Below are 18,143 nucleotides of genomic sequence, written 5' to 3'. Positions count from 1 at the left end.
CCTTTCTTTCCATTCCCCAAGAGGAGCGACGTTTTCACCAGATGTAACAAAGTTTTGTTTAAGTTACGAAGGAAATTTAGCATGCCATAGGAGCAGTTCGTTCAAGGAAAAGCTGTGTCAAGCCATATTATTGGGTACGAAAATTATTCGCATTAAATTTCAAAAAGCTAGTTCAACTATAATGTAATAATTGATGGAGCGCGACAAACTTTACCTCTCAGTGAAAGTAGGGAGGTCTGAAACTGGGGCACTAAGCTTGGAGGGTGTGTAACGGCAGCACTCACGTATTCTCAGCAAAGTGTAGTTCGCGATCATTTTTTTCTCGCTGGAACAGGGTAGGGTAAACCAGCGAAGTATGCTAAAATACTTCGTAAAAATGCCCGCCCATGCCACCTCTGCCGCATACCTCTCTGAACATAATTGAACATTTACACACAATGATCAAGTTCGTTTCAAGAAGCATAACACATCAGCATCCCTGCGGAGGAATCTGGCAGCTGCTGTGTATCGATGTCAGGTGCCGCATTAGTATGGTAGTGAGACAAATTGTTTTCTCTTTCACGCCACGACAAAACGATTGTGCGTGAATTCGTCCGTAAAAAAATTGAAAGGAAGTTGAAGCAGGAAACAAATTATAAAAGAACTGAAGAAAGGCCATTACACACTACGAGGCCTTTCCCTACAAGCGAACTTTGATGCAACCATGGGCACAGCGTTTGTTTGCGATGCGTGTCCCCCATCCTTGTGTTTCACAAAAAAAGCGGCTTTTATCTTCACGTCGACGACCCGTGAAACCAAGAGCCTCCATTCCGGCTGGATTCACACCAAGCGTCCCCCTTCTGAGATGGTACGCGCTCACACATGTTGACAGGAACAAATGGGGGCCGCAATCTTGTGTGTTGCGCTGCTGCGCTGCTTCCTTCCCTCGCTCGAATGGACCGTATACTTAAGAAAGAGGGTGCCTCTCAAACATCTCCTCTTGGAAGCACCGTTCGATGGTGCCATCTTTTCTGGTTGTCGTTTCTTTGTTTCTTAGTTGTTCTTGTTGTACATCACCATGACTTCTTACGTTTTGGTGAATACATTTGCCACATTCTTTAAATAGTCGATTCACCAGGTGGTACTTCCTCTGGCGAAAGAAGCGGTAGGATTTTCCACTGGCTTTTTTCACGCCAGATAACGCACTTCTTTTCAACGTGTGCCCGGCTGGTAATCATGGTAACATGAAAGGTGAGGTGTGGGCAGGACAGTTCTGCTCAAACCTGATTGTTCTCTGTAACAGTTCCTTTACCAGAGGAACTTCGCCCTACTGTAATGGTTTCCAAGATACGGCGAATGGAGATAAGAAAATGACTACCTGCATTTTTTATTCTAATGGTATTTATATAGAATGTAGGGTTCGCTGCTCGCATAAATCACCATAGCAGTTGCAGAAAGTGCTATGTACCAACGCAAAGATGGTGCCTCTTAGTTACCCGTTTCTCTCGTATAGTGTTGACTCGCGTTTGTTTGTGTTGAATGAGACAGCTTGATGTTTCATATAACGGCACGATTTGATAGTAAACAGTGTCAAAGCTGCTCTTACAAATACATTGTGGATAGTACCCACGAATAATATACATGTAAGATCAATGCACGACAGAGCGCGGCTAATTAGGCATAAAAAGTTCATCAGGTTCTATGCAAAGCGGGGAGTAATTCATGAAACTAAAGATCTCTCCGTGGTGTCTATACACGAAGACAGACGTTCGTTGATGTTTTACTTCTTCCACGTATAAGCTAACCAGTACTGGCTTTTTACTGACCAGTACAGGGTCATTGTAGTTGGGATATCAGTTACAAATACGTGCAGAGTTGAAAACTAGGCTACTTTTTTCAAACTTACTCTTATCGAGCAAAAATGCTCCGAGCTAGCGCACCAAAATCCAAGGCCAGATACCACTTGCAAGGGCACACACCACACGACTTCGGCCATCAGGCGTAGCTACGGAATGCATCTGGCATTTCTCGCTTGTCGGTCGATGCCTGCGGGACTTATCCCGCCTTATGCCGTCCGGCCTCCGACTGCGCAGTCACGATACTCGCGGAGAAGTGACCGCGAGTATCGTGACTGTACACTTCGTGACGAAGTTCCCCTGGTTATGACAGCTGCTATCGTGACTGTACAGCGAGTATACACTTGCTGTAGAGAATGCTCAGAACCCGAACCCCATCGAGCCATCCCTATTGATTCAGCCCTCGCCAACCTTCGGCTATCGTCGTCTTCCCGGGTCTCTTCCTGCCGGCTGTCTACACGTAACACGCGTGCGCCTTCTTACTTTTGCATCCTTTCGTGGCTGCTGATTCTGCCGAACAGCCCTTCCTGCTTCGTTCTTGGCTGTCCCGACACTCCTCCATTTAGGCGCACTGACTTCCGCTTCGCCTTATCGCCTCGGGCAATGTCGGTGCAGTCTCTTCTCACCCCCGCCCCCTCGTCACTTTAACTCGTTCCCTTATAACTTCATAACTTCCCAACGGGCTACAATCTCGCTTTTCTTGGGTCGGGTGGTGACGTTGACATCCGCATATTGCATATTTTGTCCTCCAGACGCTGCTCAGGGAAATGTCAAGCGGGTGAAGGCGAGGATGTGTTCACCTTTCTTTGAAATTCTGAAATTAGAATCAAAGTGGAGTTTCCCACGCCGACGCTGTCCACAGCTGTAAATAGCTACGACATTATTTATTGATCACAGTGTTCTGAATTTGTGATGTAATCTAGTATATGAGGACATTCCGCGCTCATGCGAGAAATATCCGCCACGGCTAGGAATTCAGCTAGCGATTTCATGCTCAAGCTGCGCACGACTTTTTGAATGCATTACAGCGGTAAATATTTGTTAGAATGGAAGTTTCAGGAAATATATTCACCATGAAAGAACACGTCCCTCTTCTGTATGAGCAAGCAGCCACGCTAAAATATGTATATGAAGATACTGAAGAACTGTAGTGTACAGACCAAAAAGCGCGCGACAAATTATTACGGAGAGAGGAGACGTCATTCCACTAGTAACAACGGGATGGTAGTACTATATGCGAAGACATAACCCCTTACGGGTATGTATTTTTTTCTTATTTCTTGTTGAAACAAATATAACATTCTCACAAAAATCAGTAGTTATTTGACCTATCGCTAAACCCGGGTGCATACCCGCATATACCCGCATGTGTAACCTTCATTCAGTTCTCCACGAATGCTAGACTTGAAATGTCGAAACTCTTTAGAAAAGGATGGCTTTGGTTTAGTACTTCTAAACCTAGTTATCACGAGCGAAATCAGACTATTCACGCAGTGTTTTGTGAAAGCTTGCGTTTGCTTAATAATTCGCCTCCTGCCGTTTAGCCATAGAGTTTCATACTAATACAAACTAGAGGGAAATCTGGCGCCACCCGCCGCGGTGGCTCAGTGGCTAAGGCGTTGCGCTGGTGAGCACGAGGTCGTGGGTTCATTTCCCCGCCGCGGTGGCCGCTTTTCTGATAGAGGCGAAAAGCAAAAACGCCCGTGTGTAGAGAATTTGGCGCACGTTAAGGATCCCCAGGTGGTCAAAATTAATCGGGAGCCCCCTACTACGGCGCGCCTCATCGGCTGCGTTGCGTCGGCGCGTTAAACTCTATAATCAAAATCAAAATCTGGCGCCACTGTCTAGGGGAGCCGTGCTTCAGGGAGGATTCCGTCATGCACCTGGCAGGCACGTTCCACTTGTCCTTCCACTTAGCAACAATATTACATTAGATGGATCATGAAATTAGTTTTGTTGTTAGGAAATTGAACCTCCAAAAATATTAATTTATCAGTGGTTCTTTAGAAGCATCATGTACCATGAACAAGAAAAAATTGTTACCCTTTTTCGTTGATTTTGGCTTCGAGATCAAAAAGAAACTGCATGGCTGGCTAAGCCAATTAGGTGAGGAACGTCGCTAGCGACAATGGCGCATCCACGGCGTCCTGGAACTGCAGCGACAGATTTCCCCCTAGTATAGATTAGTATGAAACTCTACGCGTTTAGCTTCATCTACTCTACGATTACATTCACCCTTTCCATTTCGCTGAAGGGCACGGACAGACGGCCCAGCTAGCGCCATCGATGGCGAAATTTGTAGAACCAACCATCGGCAAAGCAGCGCTTTCGTGTGCGTGCATCGTGTGTTTCTCGAGCCTTCGTTCCTGTAAACTCATCCAGGGGCAGTGTTTCATATTGGCGGTGAGCGCGACCACGGGCGGCACTGTGAAACACGCCTCCGTGACGTCGGCTTTAGAATTCTAGCATTTGTCGTCTGCTTCAATCTGGCTAGCTCTCACCGCTGTTTATTTGCGCTCGTCTGACGTTGGATGCTCGTCCGCACGAGATTTTGCATATAGGCAAATTTTAATCATAATTTGACTTAAAATCGCATACACTAGCTCAGGTCATAATTTAAAGTATAGTTGTTGATACCGCTCCGGAAGGAAACATTGCCGGCGTCGCCCCGTTCTTCGCGTAGCCGGTCCTGTGCGGAGCGCGAAGAGTCGATGCTAGGCGTCAGCTTCTATATTCAGCAATCTTTCGAACAAAGCGGGCAGGCAAAGTCAAAAAGCGACAACAGCGAAATTGCAAGACCAAAACAAATTCCTGGCGTTAGAGGCTGTCGCCTTTGGCAGAAGGCATTACGATTCCCGGTAATCGCATGAGTGGTAAAACCGTTTTTGCACACTTTCCGAACGCTTATCAACTCACTTTACGTTGTCATGGCATGAAAGTATGCCGACATGCACTGTGGGGTGTAAAAATGTAGGTTGAGCTCCAAATAACCCGCTGTGTGCATAGGCGCGTGTTGGTTTTATACCAGGCTTCTAACCACTATGGGGTCTTATTGAGCAAAACGAGATACGTGTACGGTAAACATACAGTAATATTATGCTTGTTCAGACTTGGAGGGATATTTCTGTAGATTTCTGACATCCATATCTTCCGAATATTGAGATATGCGTTATACTAAAACTGCACTCAAGAAGAGGATGATGAGCACGAGCAAAAAAAACCTTATTTCACTGTAAAATTGAGCTCGTTAATGGCCGAGGACAAGAGGGTGAGAGTAATTTTCTTCAATTCACGGAGTTGTTCTTTACGCCTGAAGAAAATGGAAAACAATAAAGAGCTGCTTGGACATATTCATCGGTTTCTATTCTTGTTGTACTGTACACCGGCACTCATAATATTTATTGCGTTCGTTAGCGAGTATACCAAGCCTTCAACAGCGTACGATGGTTAGAAATTCGGGTCAGTAAAGCCGCCTTTTAGGATTCTGGACAACGTTGTCCGCGCCGTTTCGCGGAGTGTAGCGCAAACATCCTCATTGCATTCGCATCTGAAGAAACACTGCACGCTGCGGATATGACCTTCTAGCACACAGCCATAACGAGAGCCAATTGGGGGAAAAGGTGCTGTATGCCTTACGGCCTGAAGCAAATATCCACACGAACATTGTGCGCCTCCAAAACACCTCCAAACCTCTTAATAAGGCGTTTGTGACGCTGCAGAAAAATTAGTGCGTTAGGCACAGAAAAAATATTATAACAATACAAGTCAATAACAAAGACAGAAATAGAAGAAAGCCGTTTTATGTCCTCTTGTGCGATGCCCGTGTAGGGGGCCGCTGCTTGGTGCAAAGCATTAGCCTGTTGAGTCTTCATAAGAGCACTTCAGAATACTGTGGGGATGCCTACGCATTTTGAATACTTATTGAGAAGCCCTGAGCACTGAACCTTGCAAATAATCTAGAATGGACGAGTTCTACACGATCTTCTGACCGATGCTCTGAAGAAAGTTGGTCTCTCGCGGCTCATGGGTTGCAAACTTGTGCGGGATACAGATTAAAATTATTCAGAGGTGTCAGAAGCTTGCAAAATACTTGCGTTACTGGAAATACGCTAATAATACACTAAAGCATCAAAGCGGGCGGGGTCTAGCACAGGCACTGCCGACCCTCACAAGCAGACAACAGCGGCGCCAGTGTAGCAGCGGTGCGGGTGTAGCAGACGACAGCACGGCGCGAGTGCCTAAGCCGAAGTCAGAGACAGGGGGCGCCACTCAAACATCTCACCCCCAATATCAGTCGTAAAAATATCGCTTGGTCACGTGATTACTTGCTCTGAACCGCACGCACAGACGGCCCAGCCCCGCTAAACGATAAAGCGCAGGCTAAGGGGTGGTTTCCCCCGGGCCTAGTCATGTGGTACCGTAGCTGCGAAGCTGAGAGCAAACAAAGCGATAAGAAGGGCGCAGCTCACCCGCTTGTGGCTGAAGGTCATTGCGACGCGCTGAATGTCGCGTTGAAAGATGTAGCGTGGAAAAGCTTTCGATATAAAAGTTGGCCATTTTGTTAGGCGCACTAAGCACCCTTTTTCAAAATAATTGCTTTCACTTGCTGCAACTGTTTCTTACTATGTAATGTACAATGGTGTTTTTTTAAGACATGCATCGACGTATTGTTAATTTGTAGCATCCTTAACCAGCAACCCGTGGTTTTGAAGGGTTCGGATTTCCATCCGCCTTTTTCCTTTTGTAGTGGCTCTACTGTTAAAAAAACACGCTCGCCATCTTCGTGTCTTGGATTATAGCGTGCCGGATGTTGAAGTATTTGTAGGCAAAGCCTTTCTAAACGGCCAACATTGGTGCGACGGTGCATACAATACAATTTGCTGAGCGCACTGCTTGCATTGGGTGAATTTGCACATAACTGTTCCTGACATTGTTCTATTATTTGAAAATGTCCATTCAATTCCTTGTTGGAAAAGTAAGCTACATTAGTAAAAACATGGTGGCGTCCCAAGGTTGCGATGTCACATGTCCGTGATATCCCACATTAGTGGCGTTACATTTGGGGCTCCGGAAAGAACTTATAACAAAACCTAGAAAAATTAACTAACAGAGGTACAGTTATCAAATAAATTCACAGCCCTCAGGCGAATTTACTCATTTCACATGCCCTCAAGCGCCAAGCCATTGTAGAGTAGAGCGGGCAAAACAATACATTGTAGGTTGAAACGTCCCGGCAACGTTAAAAATTTTTTGGCTGTGGGATACAGAAGAAAGCAAACTATCTACATTATAACATAGTACTATAGGCAGATGTATATATCCAAAACTGTGCCGAAATACACCATAATCACGAACTGGCAATAAAAAACAGCGAACCACAAATGTAACCTATAGCGGTAAACGCGTCGTACCTATTCTCGAAGGAATATCGCATTGCATAAATACAGACAAGCTCTAGTGCAAAATCGATACATTAGAAATGAATACAATATCTTCAATGTGGCTCTATTCTCTAGACGTACAAGGTATGGATTAGTGATAAAATGAGTTACCTGAACGAGTAATAAACTTAGAAAAGGAAAAAAAAAAGAAGGCAATGAGAAACTGCCGATCTCCGTTGCGGATACCACCGGCTGGAGCCGTGCGGCCGGTGTCAGAACGCCTACGGCACCCTACCGGTGCTGCTAGTGAATTTGCATGTGTCGTGCATACAAGCCAGGAATAAAATCGCGGCGAAGACAATTCAATTATGAATGCCCCGATAGGGAGCCTCGTCCCGCCTTTTTTGCTTGTGTGCGGAGGGGAGGGGCGGGTGGTAAGAAGAGGATTGTTTCGGCCAACTCAACAAGCACTCGTTCACTTCTGAACGCATGCTACATACATCCACTGCCAAGCCTACTCTGAACTCTGTGGAACGAACTGCCTTACTTCTATGTCTACACAATGTAAATATCATACCCATGCTGAAAGATTTAGAAATCGAAATACCGTTCGGGAACGTAATTGAAAATCAGAGAACCGGGAAAAAGTGCACTTGCGCTGAGCTACCTTGATTGTTTTCACTTTTTCTTGCAAATGAAAGATTCAAGGTAGCAACAGTTTAAGGTGATTATTCGGCACTACAAATATTTTGACGTTTGTTTTTTGTATGTAATTTGTATTGTACTCGTTACCCTCTTCTAACCTCATTCCGTCTGCAAATGTACTTTCTGCTAGGCTCCCCAAATAAGTAAAGTGATAGCAGAAATGGGTCCATATAGCATGAGCAGTCTGGTGAGCTTTGGCTGAAATTATATTTCTGGTCTTTTTTTTCCTTTCAGCGAAGCACCATCACACAGCAAGGCTATATCTCAACCGTTGTATGATAATTTTTTAAAAGTTATTTGCCCAAGACACAAGCCGACTGCTTTCAATCAAAACCCCACAATTTTGAACTGAGCATTGTACAGACAACCAGGGGTGCATCACGAAGTGCCACATGCTCCTCTTAAGGGAATCCAGGGGACGCTTTGTATCAAAAGCTTCGCGCTGTTAGTCGTCGTGCTGAAAGGAGGTACAGACGGACAAAAGCTGTCTCTGACCTGAGAGCGTCTGGCAGAGCTCGGAAACTTGTGTCGCGTTATTTCGAGAAGCTTCGCCAACAACGCTGGAGATCCTTGTGCTCCATTTTAGACCAACAAAAGCCACTTTCTAGGATATGGCATGTCGTTCGTGCATTGCCATCTACACCCACTCAGCAGAATTAATTTCTAGCTCTGGCCGTATTCCAGAACCGCATGGACACAGATGTTGCCCAAGACTTTTGCATTCAAGTGGCAAGGTACAATGCTGCAGGCATGGCTCCTTTACATCGCTGTGCTCCTCCGATTGCGGATAGCTGCCTAGACGTGCCTTTTACGCTCCACCAGCTCATTGTAGGGCTCTCTGCTTCGGCTCGTTCTACGGCTCCTGGGCCTGATGGAATAACGTACCGTGCACTTTGCCATCTCCACACTCAAGGAAACAAAGCTCTGTTGGACCTCTACAACTTATATTGGTGTTCTGGGTCTCTCCCAAACCACTGGAAAAGAAGTCGTTTAGTGGCTGTCCGGACGCCTGGCAAGTCTCCACGAGACATTTCGTCCTACAGGCCAGTGGCAATGGCTAGCTGTGTCAGAAAGTGATGGAGCATATGCACCTAGTTTGTCTGGAATGGTTTCTGGAGAAGCGTGGCTTCTACCCAGACGCCATGACAGGCTTTCGCAAAGGACGTTCCTCAATAGACAGCGTTATTTACCTTGTCACTACCATCGAGAATGAGAAACACCGCCGTCGTCTTACAGTTGCCGTGTTCCTGGACATTAAGGGAGCATTTGGTAATGTCTCCCATGATTCCATTCTGGATGCCCTTGAGTCCATTGGTATTGGAGGACGGTTGCATCAGTGGATAGCGAGCTATCTCCGCGGACGGAGTATCTGTCACTTTGACGTACCTACGCCGCCAAGGACTTGAAATTTCAACGTCAAAAAGTGCAACAGTGGCGTTTACCCGAAAACCCATGATATGCTACCCGGTAAAGATCGAAGGAGCAGTTATTGTATGTGTCACGAATCATAAATTTATCGGCGTGACAATTGATAGAGATCTGTCACGGTCGAAACATGTCTCGGCACTAAGAAGGAAATTACAAAGTTTCACCCACGTCCTTCAACATATGGCAGGGAAATCATGGGGCCCATCGGTTTCGTCGCTGTTGCGCCTTTACCAGGCGCTCTTTATTGGCTAATTGCAATACAGTGCCCATATACTGTGTAACCTTCGGCAATCGTCATTAGGCGTGCTTCAAAGTGCACAGGCACAAGCCCTACGAATCTGTTTGGGCTTGCCTCGATGCGCATCAACACGTGGAACGATTGCAGAAGCGCGAGTCTGCCCAATTCAAGTCTACCTCGCGCAAGAACCTCTTCGTGTGCACCTCGAACATGTGACAAGACATGAGTGCCATCCACTGTCGAGTGTTTTCAGGGACCGGCCGAATTCAAACTACTCCCGAAGTATTTCGGTGCAGCAACATTTGATTCCCTTCAGATTTGCAGTCGCCAACATATCAGAAGTGCCTCTATGGGTTGTACCTGATCTACAGGTGCGGTTGTCGATTCCTGGAATCGGAAAAAAATCCCACATGGCGCCTTCGGTCTTAAGACAACTTTCACAATTTTACATCAGTGAAATGTACGGAGAGGCGTCGCATGTTTTTGTTGACGGCTCGGTCACGGCGTCTTCGTCGGCAGCGGCAGTGGTTATGCCTGGGAAGGACCTGACCCAACGTTTCAAGATTGCTTACAGGACGTCGTCTACCCCAGCAGAACTGGTCGGTTTACGCGAAGCGCTTCGCACCATTTCTTGTGAAAGGCCACAGCAGTGGATTATCTTTTGCGACTGCAAACCAGCGCTGCAGGTACTAAGGCACCGAATGAAGCGAGGCGCGTACGATAAGCTGACCACTGATGTCGCTATCTGGTTTGAAGAGTTGAATGAAAAGGGCCACACGGTGGTGTTTCAGTGGATACCAAGTCACTGTGGCATCGCTGGAAATGAGTTGGCAGATGCAGAAGCACAGCAGGCACACCACAATGGAACTCTCCTGTCTATACCGATCACAAGGCAGGATGCTAACGCGATACTCTACGGAGAACGTAAACAAGCTGCAGCCTTCCATTCATCGGACCCGCAGAATCGACATGAACGCCTTCACAAGCTCGATCCAGAGCGGACATTCTGGGTCAGTCATGCTCCTCGTCTTCGCCGAAGTCAAGAGACATTGCTACACAGGCTGCGTCTTGGAGTAGCATTGACTCGGCAGTATCTTTACACAGTCGGACGAGAGGACAGCCCAGACTGCCTTCTGTGCGGTTGTCCTGAGCTTAGTGCTTGTCCAAAGTACTCTAGTGAGTGAATGAACCTTGAGACAGCTTTACTACGCTTAGACACTACGCTTGAGCATCGCCGCTGTAAATACCTATGCACTTCCCTCCCCTGTTGCTACTGCCTGGAGAAAACTTTCGCATAAGCAACGTTCATGCGTTGTTTCCCGCCGGCATTGTCTTGTTCCAGGTGTTTCTTGTTTTGCATAACCTGCACGACTACACGAACTAAGTGTTTAGCGTGAAACCATAGCCCAAAGCATTCTCTATACTTTCAGCAACCTTAGCTTCGTACCAGTTGCCTAAAAAACAAGATGGCGAACTAATTCCCTGGTGCAGGTCGGCCTAAATTACCATTGCTAATAAGGCATTGCGTCCAACCAGGTAACGTTTCCTAGGAAAGAAAAACGTGGCCCTGCGCGTTGACAAGAAATCGCGGTTTTGCGTCGGCTCTCTTCTCCGAACTTTCTTTTGCAGATTTCATGGTTTGCTTTTTTTTATCTTGCTGTAAATGAGTGGTCGATATTGTAGGTAAAGTTAACCATGTGTGCGTATGGTTGAAGCTCAAGAGGCCACATATTTAGGAGAGAATAAAAATGTTTACCGTAGGACTGGCACAGGAATTAGCGATTGATTATATAGGGAGTTTTAACGTATTCCAGTTGGCTTTCAGCGAACTGTCTGAGGTACTGCCAAAATAATCATGAGAAGTAGAATAAAATCCGGTTTGTAGAGATAAAGAATTGAAAAAAGAAACGTTTATAGATCCCTTACGTAAGATTATCTGCAAAAAGTCACGTTCCGCGTACGGCGAGCCAGTAACATGTTTTTAAAACTGAATTTAGCCCAAAAGTTGTCTACGGGCAATCTCTAGATCTGGAATATTAGATTAGAAGGAGGCCAAGCCAAAACACTCCTGTGTAGCTTGCGGCAACTAGATGCAATTCTCTCTAAACCGGTGCAGGTTTCATGAGTTTATTTAGAATTACAAACAGTAAAATTCTTGAGTGCCATGCGAATTTTTTCGTATACAGGTTTTACTAAAGGAAGAGCTCGCCTTAGGCGCAGTTACGGGTTATCGAGGTTTGGCACGGGCATTGAAGCAATCAGCTTTATTTTAATCGGCGGCAACTTTTGGTGAGAAGTTACCCAAAGTTATTCTTTTTTTCAGTGTTGCTATGGTGCATGCTCGGCGTTCGCAAATTATCAATTTTCTGCAACGGATATACTAGGTCACCGAATGGTACATTGTTCGAGCGAAATCTACGGTACAGAGACCGATTGAACCCCAATTTTTTGCCATTGAGAATTCCAAACGTTAGTTTCTTAGCAGTTATGTACTCATTAAACTTTTTTCTTTTTTCTACCGTTTCCTGTTACTTAGATACGTTCTCCTTGTCAGAAGATGACAGTTTAAGTTTAACGTAGGCAGAGGCTCCACGTACGTAGAACTTTCACAGGTGACTAGTGCGCAAGCTCAGAACGCAAAAGGCCTCATGAGTTTCACGGACCTTCGTGTAATTCAAATTTTTACGTTGTCGTGTTCACGTTACTTCCGTACGTAGAGTTCGCCAACATGGTGGAACCCTGCCCTCCCGCTTCGCAGCGAAAAAAGCTTCGTCTCTAATCGCTGGTTACGCTATCGCGTTGTACGCTGTTGATTTAGCCTTCAATTTGCCAATTCTACTCTCACCTAAAGTTTAAATCGATAAATAGCTTTTGGTTCTGAGATAGAACAGGGATTTTTCAGCTGTTAAGCCTGACGCAGAAACGTTTATCGTCGTCATAGCAGCGGGTTCGCGAAATCACGAGTGGCTGCAGCAGTATATGTGTCTGTTAGCATGTGGCGTTAGGAATAACGCACGTGTATGGGGGGAGAGCGCGTGAATTTGAACGCCCTACGTGCGGATTGCATCGCGTGCGTCTAACTAAAAGGATTTCCAACGATTATGCGTGTGGCCTACGTATACTTTTCACGTTTTTGTACGTGAAATATGTACACACGTGAAACTGAGACTGTATAATCTTAGTTGACGTGCACCAGGTACATAAACTGAGTAAAATCCGTAGAAACTGACGCAACTTACAGGAATGCCCTTCAGTTATATCCCTGCCCGTACTTCATCTAATACACCAAAATTGATTGCACGAAAATGTCAGCGCAAGCTATTTCTCCAGATCCAAAACCAAAAGAATAAATGCATCATCGAATCAATCCCTTATTTTGTTTCTCTTGAGATGAACTATCGTTTCTTTTGCCAGGTGGCGAAATCACCTGACGAACGCAAATGGAGAAGTATCTCCCCCTTTAAAAGGCACGTAAATGAGCCTGAGATTGCACAAACTCTGAGTGCTTTCAATAATCATGATACCTTGATTACGTTATTCCGACTTTTTCAAAGTGCAGCAATTCGTGCCCCGTCCCATCACACTCAAATGTTACAAGAAATAGAGCGTGAGATCCTATCGTCTATGCAGTTAGGCCGGATTTCGCACGCGTCAGCATATGACGGTGGTGATATGAATGCCCCGGAAAGATAAGCCTACAATCGTCGCGGTAGTTTCGGGACTACAGGGGAGGAATTATGTTGGAGTGCTGTGGAACATTCTCCTTGGCGGTCAGTTTAGTGCTGCACACGCGTATAGAGACTTACAATTTCTCCAGATAAAGCTGATTTGACTTGCCCTCCCCTAACGAGGTTCTTGGTTCTTGAAATGCGTTTATGGGGAAATGACAAACGTATCTAAACATTTTGGGACTATTTTTTTATTCCGACACGTTTTCTGTATTTCTAATATCTAGTTTGCGTAAGTGTGTGTGTGTGGGTGTGTGTGTATGTGTGCACGCGGGCGCGTGTGGGTGTTGGGATTTTTTTCCCGTAAGGAATCAGCTGTACGTCCTCCTCTTCATGCAGGTTAAGTCAGCAGTGTTTTGCCAGGACTACTCACCCGTTCTGTTGTGCTTATGTTGTCCTTGAATCGCGTAAAAAAAACTGTACAGCAATATTATATTCTTTTGGATGTTTTCTCTTTCAGGAAAGGTTATGTTGACAAACAAGGAAAATAACGGTGCTTCTCTTTCAGACGCAAGCCGGGGATAAATGCGGACTACAAGTTTCACGCAACTCCTTGGCCTCGCCACCTTCAAAGAAAAGACACTCAGAGTAGCCCAAAGAATTAACTGGACCCAATTTCAAATATGTAATTCACCCACGTAAGGATGTATCACTCGTTCTTTTTGTTTGAATTTAGATTTGTCCAATTGCGCTGTGGTATGCAGATGCTTTCTAGAGCTTTTATTAATTTTTGTATTGTTGTGCGGCCTCATGAACATTGGCCACTGCGTTGTCACAATAAGCCAATACCTGGATCATTAAACGTCTTCTGTAGAAAACTGCGGAAGCTCCCAAGATCTTTTTTTTAGTTAATGCAAAAGGATTTCTGGCTTATTGAGTGCTCCTACGCCTTCTCTGCGATCGAAGTTTTCCCGTATTGTGCACGATGAACACAAACCTGAGACATTCGAACCAAGTCCCAGAGTTTGCCGTTAGTTTAAACTGTGAGTCTGATGTTGTCCAGGGGATGCGTTGGGTGACGACTGATTTATTGCGTCCTGGGTTGCTGCTCAGTGCAGCGACGCTGAGCGACAGGAACCGAGGCGGCCCGAGGTGCTCGCCTTTGATTCATGTTTTATTTAGGAAGGGTGAGCTATAGATCCACAAGGCACTTGTTCACTTTCTTTCTGTTTTATTTCTGAGGTAAACCCACATATCACCATCATCATAAGCAGCAGCAGCAACAGCCTATCTACGCCAACTGCGGGGCAAAGGCCTCTCCCATTATTCTCCAACTACCCCGGTCCTGTGCTAACTGCAACCAATTTATCCTCGCAAACTTCTTGATCTCATCTGCCCATCCAACTTTCTGCCGCCCCGTGCAACGCTTGCCTTCTCTAGGGATCCACTCTGTTATCCTTAATAACCAACGGTTATCTTGCCTTCGCATTACATGGCCTGCCCGTGTCCATTTCTTCTTCTTAATTTCTACTAATATGTCCTTAAAACCCGTTCGTCGCCTGACCTACTCCGCTCTCTTCTTGTCTCGTAATGTTAAATCTACCATTTTCCGCTTTATTGCCCGCTGAGTCGTTTTGAATTGAAGTTGAACCCTCTTAGTGAGCCTCGATGTTTCTGCCCTGTAGGTGAGTACCGGTAAAATGCAGCTGTCATACACTTTCTTCTTCAGGGACAATGTAGGCTGCCATTCATTATCTCAGAATGTCTGCCATATGCACTCCACCCCATTCTTTTCCTTCTATATATCTCTGCCTCATGGTTGAGATCCGGGGTCATAACTTGGCCTAAGTAGATATATTCGCTTACCACTTCTACTGCCTCGCCCCCTATCTCAAACCGCTGCACTGTCCTGAGGTTATTGATCACAACTTTGGTTTTCTGCATATTAATTTTCAGGCCCACGTTTTTACTCTGTTTGTCAAGTGAGGAAAGCATGCTTTGCAATTCGTCACCCGAATGATTACACCCACATACTGCAATACAATTCTATACAACATATTGCCAACCATGTACCCCTACGAATTCCCATCCTGCAAAGCCACCACACCACACCCCTCTTTGTCTTGGCTTACCCTTACCACCAAAACCCCATCCCTTCCTCGCCCTTGGAGCAGTGGCGCAGCTTCCTGCGTGGAGTTGTGTCTCAGTCAAGAGCGGCTGCCACGGCTCGCGGCTTTCAGGACTAGAAAGGCCACCCACAACTGCATTTTTCGCTCCAAAAAACGCTTCTTCTCCTTCTACTGCTCCCCCTCCTAGTCCTCTTGCTCTTACGTCTTTACCCCCCCCCCACCCCCCGAACGAAATGTGAACTTTTGCATAGCTTTTTTGGAACATCAATATATCACACGCGGGGCTGGCTGAGTGACCTAGACATTTGCAGCAAAATAAAAGTTCATATTTGACTCCGCTAACAGCGAGAGACGACGGAAACGGAGGGGGCAGAGACAAGTACATCTGTTCGTCAAAGACTCCGGTAAAACGTACCGACGGTAGTAGTGAAGATGAATCGCACATGCCAATGTTGGTGTGATGCTGCCTTTTCACCCTCCCCACAACCTATGTACAACTGTTTGACTTTGTTATTGAAGGAATTGATCGTTTGTGCTTGTCTTGTGTGCGTGAAGTTTTTACTGCTAAGCAGTATACCTCTAACTAGCCAAGAAACGTTTTGTGGCCGCGTCAGCAGAAATCTCTCTGGCTACTACTGGCTACACCAGGGCTACACAAACAAAGTACTGGCACCATCAGGGATCGAGCCTGGGCCCGAATGGAGGAGTGGAGCAAGGCTCGTTATCTTTCCGCCCACACGTGGGGACGGGAAGACAGGCGGTGGTTTGTATTCGGCGTCTGAGGAGGGGGAAGGCGCTTTATGGAGGCTACACGTGAAACAAGAATGAGGGGTAGCCAGTAAGAGAGATGACGCCATAGCCTAGAGATGACGCCATGAACTCCTCACTCTTCAAAAACCGCTCCGCTCCGTTTTCTTCTTGTCGGCGCTTTCGCTTTCGGTACTCCACCCCGGCCAATTCCAGGTAACGGCTTGCAGTTTCTGGTTTCACTCTTTGTAGAGCCACGTGTGTGAATTCATGTGACGCTGCATGGCTAATCGCTTTGGGTGTCATTTGGAGCTCCGCAGTCCAAGCACTTTAACAGCGTAGATTGGAGTCAATTACTTTCGTCGTGTTTTCCTACAACAGACAACAGTAAAACAGAAATCCGTTTCAACAGGCCCCCATCTTAGCGCTACTGAATTAAATGGTTTCTGGCTGCATTAACCACTTGACCAACTTAGTAACGGGTCAACACGTGTTGCTTAGGTGTGCGGAATTGAAATTTCCTACTCCATTACACTGGCTGAGAAAAATTTAGTGCTTATCTAAGCATAAAAGTTACATTCAGATAAGGGACAAAGATCTCTACAAGATTCAGAGTGCGGGGTAAAATAAGTGCGGTTATTTTGTCTGACCAGCCTTTGTTTGGTGCGACCTCGCGAGCGGAAAATACGGGTCCCTGTTCTACCAACTATAGCTGCAAAGACAGGGGCCATTAGGCGACTAAATGTGCCGCAAAGACGTAATCGATCGGCAGCACCGTGCTGTGGGGTTTCCGGAAAGCGACTGGGCCGCTGTAATGACCCTTGCATGACTTAGAGCCGTCACCATGCTGCGCCGGATTTCGGCTTTGGGTAGTTTGCTTGTTTTCTTTGGTTCTCTTTGGTTCACTAACTTTCCTCTTTTTTCCCCACAAAATCACGTACGCGCAAGGCTTAGCAGTTACGCAGTCAATTTCATCTCCACTGGACGTTAAGCAGTCGTGTAACGGGAGTCCGCCAAAATCGTAATGAAATTTTGCTCTCATGCCTTGTCTGTAACAGCAATAAATACGTAAATACACTGTGCTGCGTCAAATTATGGCATCATCTCCTATATAATTATCATTACTGTACGTGGCGACATCGTGACGATAGGGCTCGTTTTTTTTTTAACGTGGTCTATCATTCAACCAGATGACGCGCAAGATCATGGCGGCTCCGGCGGCCGATCGCGAGCAGCGCGCTACGCGCCACGACAATGTTTGTTTCTGTCTGACTTAAATAATCACGCAGACACAACAGTGACGACTCAGACGGGATAGCGGAGTGTTTAACCATTCAACACACCCCCCGGCATTGCTTACGCCAGCAAGATTCTATTGCCACGCGAACTTAACTTCACTTACTGACTCTTAGTCTACTAGCCGCAAGTTCCTGTGCTACTGTATTCGAATGAGTGCTACTGTATTCAAATACACATGCACGTAGACATTTTCGTTAGTAGTCTTTTGTTGCGCCAAAAAACCTTCAGTCACCATCACCTTTGGTTTTTCTTAACGTCTATGGGACCCTTACTGGCGCTGCTGAGTGCCTTACGCCGATTCCAGTAGCAATTAGGTAGGTACCCGTAGAGTGCGTTATAGCTGTTTAGGCGAAGAAAAATCATAAGAAAGGCCAAGAAGGTAAACCTAGTTAAATCCAGTTTGTTTCCCTATGTCCAAGAAAGGGCAGGCTGGTGCCAAAAAGAGCTCAATAGAGGAAAAGGGGACATGTAATAACAGCAAAACGAAGGGAAAATATATTTCAATAATAATAAAACAAAAACACTCGAAACATAAGCAGAATAATACACCCAGACTGAAATTATAGTACGGTAAACAATCGCTGTAGAGTAACGCATAAGGTACTAGGCACCAGTTCCCCACTTCGGAAGCGTCGTTTTTATTGATGTTTCACTTAGGAGAGAGAATTGTGTACACACACACCACTAATACTGCTGGATTCCGCACACGATCT

The 18,143-nt window shown here is 45.9% G+C and overlaps 1 long non-coding RNA gene across 1 annotated transcript in view; it reads left to right on the top strand.

Annotated features, from left to right (window-relative positions):
- LOC144173254 (uncharacterized) overlaps positions 1 to 18,143 on the top strand; it is a 198,174-nt gene that overhangs the window by 136,732 nt on the left and 43,299 nt on the right. Inside the window, exon 2 of the long non-coding RNA XR_013323209.1 lies at positions 13,824 to 13,953. This is a non-coding gene — a long non-coding RNA (uncharacterized LOC144173254). The remainder of the gene's footprint in view (positions 1 to 13,823; positions 13,954 to 18,143) is intronic.

This window comes from Haemaphysalis longicornis, unplaced genomic scaffold (assembly GCF_048455015.1).
Source record: "Haemaphysalis longicornis isolate Haplotype H1 unplaced genomic scaffold, Haemaphysalis longicornis Haplotype H1 scaffold_3, whole genome shotgun sequence".
Classification (NCBI taxonomy): domain Eukaryota; kingdom Metazoa; phylum Arthropoda; class Arachnida; order Ixodida; family Ixodidae; genus Haemaphysalis; species Haemaphysalis longicornis.
The sequence above is the reverse complement of the archived record's forward strand: the minus strand, read 5'-3'. Positions and strand labels throughout refer to the sequence as shown.